Here is a 9,542-nt window from a genome sequence, read left to right on the forward strand (position 1 = left end):
ACACACCCAAGATAACTGCACACGTGGTTAGAAGAACTGGGTCTTCAGGGTGGGCCCCCCCCACTGATAAGCTTCCAGGGACATGCCCCACTTGCTATCAGGGGTGCAAAGACATATCAAGAGATCCAGAAGGGTAGAGTACACCTCTCTCAAGGGTAGAACTGAGGCAGGCTTCAGACCATTCCCAAGACAGCTGAGCTCCACACACCAGAGTGCTGCTCCATGCCACGCTGCTCTCCCTTGGTATCAGCTGCAGGAGGCTCTGCCCTGCTGGACTGAGGACTTCATTTGTCCTGCTGCCCACCTGCCTCTAGAGAGCCTTCCTTGCAAGATGGTGATGGCTCCCTTGCTCACCATACTGTCTCCCAGATCCACAGACTCTGGGACTTGGGTTTGTTATCCCCCAATTCTCTTATGTGATGTTATTACTGATTGTTTCTGAGTAACTAATATTGTTAGCAGGTTAGTATAGATTTGGATCAAATCTACATTAATAAAAGCTGAGTGAATCTGCGTTAATACGATCAAAATGAATAGCAAAGTCACCTGTGTTGGCTCCCTGTTAATTCTCAGTGCCAGTGTCACCTATAGTACTAGTGGTAGTTCAGCTGGCTCTCTGCATTTGGTTCTTAAGACCTGGGTCAGATGATCCAAGTGGAGACCAAAAGCAGACTTATAAGAAGAACAGTATCATGAACATATGCTCATGACAATCATTTTAACAAGATTTTGGGGAAATGTTTTCAATAAATATTCATTTACAAAATTGGTGTGTAACTTTTTACTGTGCCTGCCCTAGGACACTGATTTCTGCGTCTTTGCTGCATGTTGAAGGCCCTGGGGTGTCCTGGTGCCTGGTCCCACTCCCAAAGATGATGACTCAGGTCTTAGAGAATAAAAACCAAAACCCCTCCCCAAGTGAGTCTAGTGTGCACTCTGGGCTGAGAAATAATACCCAGTGGCATTTCTCAGACATGTGCAGAAACCTACAGGCATTTCACTCATCAGTGATTCATTCCCATCAAGCAAGTTTGGGAAATCCAGTCTTCACTACATAATGCTAATGTCTCAATAATTGCCAAGTTAAGTGCCACCTTAATTATAAAGAAAAGTTGAAGGGATAGAAATCGCTGAGCCATCGGGTGTGCATATTTTGAAGGTTTCTTCAAATTCTTGCTGGATTGCCCTCTAGAAAAGTCCTGATAATTACTGTTCCTAATAACAGCCGTTAAAAAATTCAACCAAGTAAATTTGAAGATCTAATTGGCTTTTGTGAAAGATTCATAAATCAGGCAGCAACCCATCTAAGAAATAGTAAGAGAGGTGCTCCAAGGGCCTCTACAAAACGAAAGGTTTTTCTAGAAAACTGAGTGAGGCAAGAAAATTATTAGCAGAAGTGGAAAAAAAAAAAAAGATTACTTAGGCAATATCACCTGCCTTTGGAGGAAAGATGACAGGGGTCTCATCAGGCAGGTTACCTCACTAGTGTTGATCAAGAAATCCCAGACTGATTGGTTTAAGATCACACTCCTTAGCTCACATGCGCAGGTTTTACTATCTATTTATTTTTTAAAGATACTTCAAAATATTTGAACCCCAATATGTTACACCCCACCCCCTGAAAAAAGCAAGAAAACCACAGGCACCAAATGGTGTCATTCATGCTAAAAGCCTGCAATGCCAAACCTTGATTTAATACTTGACATAACTCCTATTTCAACTCTCCTGTAACAGGGTGCAGCTAGGTCCCCTCAAGGGGGATTTGTAGTGGGGTCTGGAACTTGGGGTGTCCAAGAAAAATATAGGATATTCTCACCATCCACCCAGGCAGGCTGCTGTAGGGGATGGGAGACATGTAGCAGGGCCATTGAGAGTTGTGCATGTCAACAGGAGGATAGCTTCATTCTTCATATGCAATAATGGTTATTTTGCATACCAACAAGGCTAACCAGGAAAGTTTGCATAAGTTTAACTCAGGACAGAGCTGGGCAAGCAGCTCCCCAGCTTGCAGCACAGCTGGAGATGGGCTTGTGGGGGAGGATTCCTGCCTGTGTTGGGACCCAGGTTCAGCAGCCATGCTAGAGTCTTTTGACCACATGGTTTTGGGAAGCGGGAAAGCAAGATGTAGAAGCCATGCAGGCAGCTCCCCTGGTTACAGCACACGTGCATGAGAGCTCAGAGATGGTTCACTCCATGCCATGGGGGGAAAATGTGAAGACCATGTGGGAAGGAAATAGGAGAAAGGACTCTTGCTAGTGGCCATGAGAAGAACTCATCTGTTTGGCTTAACTAGAAATCTCAGCAACACACCTGATGGTGCTGGGAACCTTGAGAAGCCTGCTTAGCCAAGCTCTGGACTTCTGTTTTCTTCTGAAGGATGATTTGCTGATATGTAATTCTTTACATGCGTCAGCAAGAAGAACCAAGTCTCTCCCGTCAACACTCCCAGAAATGTAATTTTAATCAATCAGTCAGACTATTCTGACTATTCTGAATGTGGTCATAAGGTCTCTCTGTTCCCTTATGGAAAGAACAGGCAGTCTGCACGATAAAAACTGTTGCCACTCTCTTCCCCACAAAAAGATGTGCTGTCCAAAAATTAACCTTTCTTTCCCTTTCTTAATCATTCCTTTGCCCCACCTTGCTTCCTATAAAAAACCTCCCATCTTGTACAGCACCTCAGAATTCTCTTTTAGTTCCTAGATGGGATGTTCCCTCAATTCATGAATCACTTAATAAAGCTAATTAGATCTTCAAATTTACTCAGTTGAATTTTGTATTTTAACAAACAGTACTCCTTTTTTTCTGTAGGAGCATTTTCATAATTAAGGTGTTATCCAGAGCTTCTTACATATTCCCTGAAAACAACTCTCAGGCTCTGAATTAATTTTCTGGTAACCACAAACTGAGTGGCTTAACACAACAGAAATTTGTTCTCTCATGGTTCTGGAGGCTAAAAGTCTGAAATGAACGTGTCAGGAGAGCCATGCTCCCTCTAAAGACTTGAGGGAGAATCCCCACTTGTCTCCTAGCTTCTGTTGGTTGCCATCCATCGATGCCCCGTGGCTCATAGCTGCACCATTCCAACCTCTGCCTTTGCAGACACATAGCCTGCTTCCCATCATATGTATTTTTCATGTGGCCTTCTTATGGAGACCCCAGTTATTGGATTTAGGGCCCACCCTAATCCAGTATGACCTCATCTTAACTTTGGGGTAATTATACCCCAAAATAATCCATTTCCAAATAAGGTCACACTCTGAGGTTCCAAGTGGACATGAATTTGGGGGAGACACTATCTAACCTAGTAGAGGCCCTAAGCTCTCCTGAGCATATGTCTTGGTAGTTTATAACCACTGATCCTGTGCCCTTAGATTTGTTAACCTACAAATAAAAGGCCAAAGTGAGAGGCAACAGCATTTACTTGATATCAAAAGAATAGCTATTTGGGAAGCACTGATTCAGTCAGAAACCCAAAATGTGTTCTGATTAGGAGACTAGGTAGAGAAGGCAAGGGTTACTTATGAGAAAGAGAAGGAGAACAATTACATCAATGATTGAAGGTTTTTCTATAGGTGCAGGTAAGCTAACATAGAAATGTTAATTCTAAAGAATGTTTTTAATTTTCAGTCCTATAGGCACTCATCACTCCAGTAGTCATAACTGCTTTCCTGTTACCTTTACAAACAGTTCTTAGGTCCTCTTAACTCCACTGGCTGGTGACACTGACTTGAGTTTGCAAGGTTCTCTCAAGTTTAGCTCTGGGTAATGGTTGCCTGTAGAGTTGGTCAGTTTTTTCCAACTGACTCCAGGATCTGGCACATCAGAGCTTATTGCGGTTCCCTGGACTAGAGCTATCAGTATGTTCTGTGATAAGGGTAGGGCTGCTTAAGACACTGAACATATGACGGTAAGGCCATAGCATCTTTAGCCTAACTTTGTCAATTGTTAATACTAGAAGAAATGTACCTCAGAGATCTTTGTACTATGTGTATAACATGCTTTGGGGATTCAGTTCATGAGGTTAGCTGATTAAGATGTAATCATGCAGCAAGAATACCAAATCAGTTGATTTAATGTAAACTATTGATCAGTCCTAAAGATGGAGCTCCCAGTTGGTTGTTGGCATTGGTGGGCTCATGTCCGTGGTATACACATCCATGTCAGTCATTTGTCCTCTCAGATCTGAACTTACTTTTTTGTTAAATCCTCACCTGAGGATATGCTTTTATTAATTTTAGAGAGAGAGGAAGGTAGAGAGAGAAACATTGATCAACCCATATATGGCCCAACCGGGGCTCCCATCCACGCCCCAACCAGAGCTTGAACACACAACCTAGGTATGTGCCCTGACTGGGAATCAAAACCTGCAGACTTTTAGTGTATGGGATGACACATCAATCAACCGAGCCACCCAGCTAGGGCTGAACTTTTATGATGCTCTCATTTTTCCTTCTTTTCTTTCAGGGATCAGCCTTCTGAATTAGGCAACAAAAATCCAGAGAAGGCATGCTTTGATCTAAAGCATGAACAGGTATCATGGCCACCATTGTACAGTATCATGAATGTATGTGAAATTTCGCCTCTCGTCATGTTGGTCATGGTGGGTAGCACAATACCAAGGTAATTTTAAATCACACATAACAAACTAAATGCATCTCAGACCTGACAGGATTCGTTAGCTTCTCCTGTGAACAGTGAGTTAGCTTTTGCAGAAAGTTATGAATTTATTATTGATTTTGTAACTTAGGAAAACCTCTAATCATAATCTCTAAATGGCTGGTGGGATTATATATTTACACCTTTCAGAAAAATAATTTGGAAAACATTAACATATTCTGTTTAAATAATTCCACTTCTGAAAGTCTATCAGAACCAGAAAACCCTTTTTAGATGAGATATTAAATAGTTATTTTTATCAGCGGCACCTAAAATGTCCAACAGTAAGGGAATAGTTATAGCAATAATATTACACAGTCATTATATTGTAAATGTTATTTACCAACCATTTAATGTTTATTATATGGCAAATCCACACATGAGTTGCCATATAATAAATTAAAAATAAATGAATAAACTGCAATTAAAAATGAATGAACTGCCTCACTCAGCTGGTTGGAGTGTTGTCCGTTACACCAAAAGTTGTGGGTTCAACCCCTGGTCGGGACACATACCTAGGTTTCAGGTTCCATCCCCAGTGGGGGTGCATACAAGAGACAACCAATTAATGTTTTTCTCTCACATTGATGTTTCCCTCTCTCTTTCTCTCTAAAATCAATAAGCATATCCTTGGGTGAGGACTAAAAGAAATGAATGAACTATTAGGTGGATCAGATTGGATGGATCTCAAGGGAACTATGGTTGGTGAAAAAATAAAGCCAGTATCAAAAGCTCACATATTTATGATGACATTTATATAACATTCTTGAAAATAACAAAATGTTAGAAATAAAATATAGATTAATGGTACAGACCCCTTGGACATAGCCAAAGAGGGGTAGGATTGAGGGTGGGAATTGGGGGTGGGTGGGGCAGGGGAATGTGGTGGCAGGAAAATGGAGACAACTGTAGTTGAACAACAATAAAAAATAAAAATATTAATGGTTTTCAGAGATTAATGGTTTTCAGGGATGGAGAGCCAGGGGCAGGGGAGGGAAGCAGAGAGGTGAGTGTGACTCCAAAAGGGAAGCATGAAGGAGCTTTGTGGTTATGGAATACTTCTGTATCTCAAATGTGATGGTAGCTACAGAGATGTACACATAGGATAAAACTGCATAGAAGTGCACACATACCTTGTAACACTGCTGGTTTTCTTTTCTTTTTTTTTTCCTTTGCCCCCCTCCACCCATCCCACCCCAGCCCACTCTCCCACAGTCGATTCCCACATTGTTGTCCATATCCATGGGTCATTCATTCATGTTCTTGTCTAGTCCCTTCCCCTTCTTTCCACCATTGTCCTCTTTCCCCATCCCGTCTGACCACTTTTAGTCTGCTCTATGTTTCCATGCCTGTGGTTTATTTTGTTTATTAGTTTATTTTGTTGAATAGATTCCACTTATAGGTGAGATCATATAGTATTTGTCTTTCACCTACTGGCTTATTTCACTTAGCATAATATTCTCCAATTCCATCCATGTTGTCACAAAAGGTAGGAGTTCCTTCTTTCTTTCTTTCTTTCTTTTTTTTAAAACACAGATTGATTTTATTTTTTTATATCAAAATCCATTATAAAGTATTAAAAAATTTAAATCCATTATAAAGTTTCAGCAATTAAAACAACATGACATCAGCACAGAAATAATCAAGTAGATCAATGAAATAAAATGAGCACTCTAGAAACAAACATATATATCTGTCTAACAATGTAATATATGATGAAATTGATATTTCAAGTCAATGGGGAAAATAAGGTTTATTTAACAAATAAGGTGCATGACCCAAAATTACTTGAAATTAAACAAATAAAGAGCCCTATTTCACACATTATAGAAAAAAATATTCAGGTGAGTTAAAAATCAATATGTAAAATCTAAGGAGTTTTAGGAGAAAATAGAAAATAATATTTTTCTTACCCTGAAGTAAAATATTCAAACCCATAAGCTATAAAGTAAAATATTGACAATATGACTATATTAAACATTTAAGACTACTGAGATATATACTTGCCTATACAGACCCTCTCTCTCTCTCTTTCTATCTATCTATCTATCTAAATATATATGTCTAGAAAGAGAGAGAAAGAAAGGACAAGCAATAGAATAGGAAAGTATTTGCAACATATCTAAAGAAGGGTTAACAGTGTTTTTGTTGTTGTTGTTGTTGTTGCTGTTTTAGGGAAAAAATTCTACAAACATTTAGTCAAAAAATTGATAAAGAATACCAAAAAGTCATTTCAAGCTTTTTAAAAATAAAAGAAATCGGCAAGAAATATACAAAAACAGGTTTTATGTCAACCAATAATAAAGTAACAATTAAAATAAACACATCATTGTCACAATCTGATTAATATGTATTAAAAATATTGGTAACATCAAGTATTGTTGACTGTGAAAGGAATTGGGTATTCATAGACTCTCTTTCTTTGTCTTCTTAAAACGATCCCTTTAGCATCTCTTGCAATGCTGGTTTGGTGGAGGTATATTCTTTTAGTCTGAGAAACTCCTTATTTCACTTTCCATTTTAATTGAGAGCCTTGCTGAGTAGAGCAGTGTTGGTTGCAGGCCTTTACTTTTCATGACTTGGAATATTTCCTGCCATTCCCTTCTGGCTTGTAGCGTTTCTGTTGAAAAGTCATCTGCTAGCCATACCAGGGCTCCCTTATAAGTTACTACATCTTTCCCCCTTGCTTGCTTTAGGATTCTCTGTTTTTCTTTGATATTTGCCATTTTAATGATGATGTGTGTTGGAGTGGGCCTTATTGTGTTCCTCACACAATAAGTGTGCCTCTTAATTCTTTATGAGTTTTTTTTCATTTTCTTGCTCTTCCTGGGAGCTTTTCTCTACCTTGTCCTCCAGCTCGCTGATTTCATGCTCTGTTTGATCCTATGCTTTTGATTCCTTCTACTGTGTTCTTCAATTCAGAAATTGTATTCTTCTTTTCCTCTTGTCTCTTATTGATAGTTTCTATGTCCTTTTTCATGCTGTTATAGTTTTATGTAAGTTCCTCGTCGTTTCCCTGTAGTTTTTGGTAATTCTCTCTGAGCTCACTGAGCTCACTGAGCTTCCTTAGAACTATTGTTCACAACTCAATATCTGATAGTTTACTTGCCTATATTTAGTTTAGTTCTGTTTCTGGGGATTCCTCCTTTTTCTTCAACTGGGAGGTGTTTTGTTCTTTTGTTTTTGTTTTTTCTTTTTTTGTCTTCCCATTATTTGTGAGATTCTTCTTTTTTGCTTCTGCTTCTTAAGTTCATCTCTCTTGATTTCCTGACTTTGTGGTGTGCACTTCTGTGGTATGAGACCACTGTTTTTTCTTTCTGGATCTGCCTCCTATTATGTCAGATGTTGACCCTGCCTGACCTCAGGCAGTCTGTTGGAGACTTCCAGGATTCTACTGTCTATAGCTCTCTCCTTCGGCTGTTAATCTAGTCACTCTGCTTTCACCTGGCAGGCTTAGATATCACAGGGTGGGGCAGAGTGCCTCCTGGGGGCAGGGTTATTGGGCCCTCTCCCACTGATGCAGCTCAGGGGAGTGGTCCACCTGAGCCAGATGGCTACTGCTGTATGGGAGAGGAGTCATCACCTGGATCCTGCCAGCTACTCTCTCCATTCTCTCCCCAAAGCCTCTGTTTCCATTCTCTCCTCAAGTGTCTCTAGACCACTCTGTGCCCCCTTTAGCCAGGGATCTACTATCTGTGGCTGCCACAGTGTACTCAGCAGTCGGGCTTTAGCACTACCAGGCCAGGGCCAAGTCCCTCCTGAGAGCTGGAGGTATTGTGTCCTCTCATGCTGTTCCCACTCACGGGAGTGGTCTGCCTGAGCAAGATGGCTACTGCCTTATGAGAGATGAGTCAACACCTATTCCCGCTGGCTACTCTCTCAGTTTTCTCCCCAATGCCTCCTTCCCCAGTATCCTCCAGTGTCTCTAGTCCACTCTGTCCCCACCTTTGCCAAAATTTATGCATTGGACCTTTAAAGGACTCTTTGCATCTCCAGCTGCCTCTCTCTGGCAGAGAGCAACTCTGCTGCTTTTCACAGCTGGCTGTTTTCTGTGTACTTTTAGGACTCTGGTGCTCTGGTATGTGGAGATCCCCACTTATGGTTTAGACCCCGCTCTTCTCAGGGGAATCCAACTGGCCATTTTACTATCCCTCTGGTGCTGCTTCCCGTGAGTGCTCCACCTGCCATCTTGAGTCTCTACCACACTCCTTACCAGATAGTTTGTGCTAAAGAAGCCTTTCCAAGGTTATAAGGCTTCTTTATCGCTATTGTACAGTGGTTTGTTCCAGATGATTTATCCATAAGTTAGTTGTAATTCCAGATTGGTCCTGGGGTCAGTGTGACTTCCATTCACTCCTCTGTCATCTTGATTTCTCCCTAAAATTTGTCATTTTAAATATGATTCATCTTTGAGTAGACTTCTTTGTGTTCATCTTGATTGGAACTCTCTGTGCTTCCTGAACTTGCATGGCTTTTCTCCTCTCCAGGTTAGGGAAGTTTTGTGTCTTTATTTTTTCAATCAGGTTTTCTATCCCTTGCTCCTTTTCTTTTCTTTCCGGTATTCCTATGATGTGAATATTGTTATGGTTCATGTTGTCCTGAAGTTCCCTTCAACTATCTTCATACTTTTTGAGCCTTCTTTCATTTTGTGCTCTACCTGGGTATTTCTCTCCACCTTGCGTTTCAGCTTACTGATTTGGTCCTCTGCTTCATCCAGCCTGCTTGTAATTCCTTCTAGTGTATTTGAAGGCTACACCAGGCCTGCTCTGCACCCAGAAGAGCCTCCCAAGCACCTCACATTCCACATACACACAGCATCTTTTCTAATTTTTCTTATCACCCATCTCTAACTTTCTTTTTATTTGCTATATACACAGAAGCTC

This window comes from Pteronotus mesoamericanus, unplaced genomic scaffold (genome assembly GCF_021234165.1).
Source record: "Pteronotus mesoamericanus isolate MK-2021 breed Mesoamerican mustached bat unplaced genomic scaffold, CSHL_Meso_final contig_48, whole genome shotgun sequence".
Classification (NCBI taxonomy): Eukaryota; Metazoa; Chordata; class Mammalia; order Chiroptera; family Mormoopidae; genus Pteronotus; species Pteronotus mesoamericanus.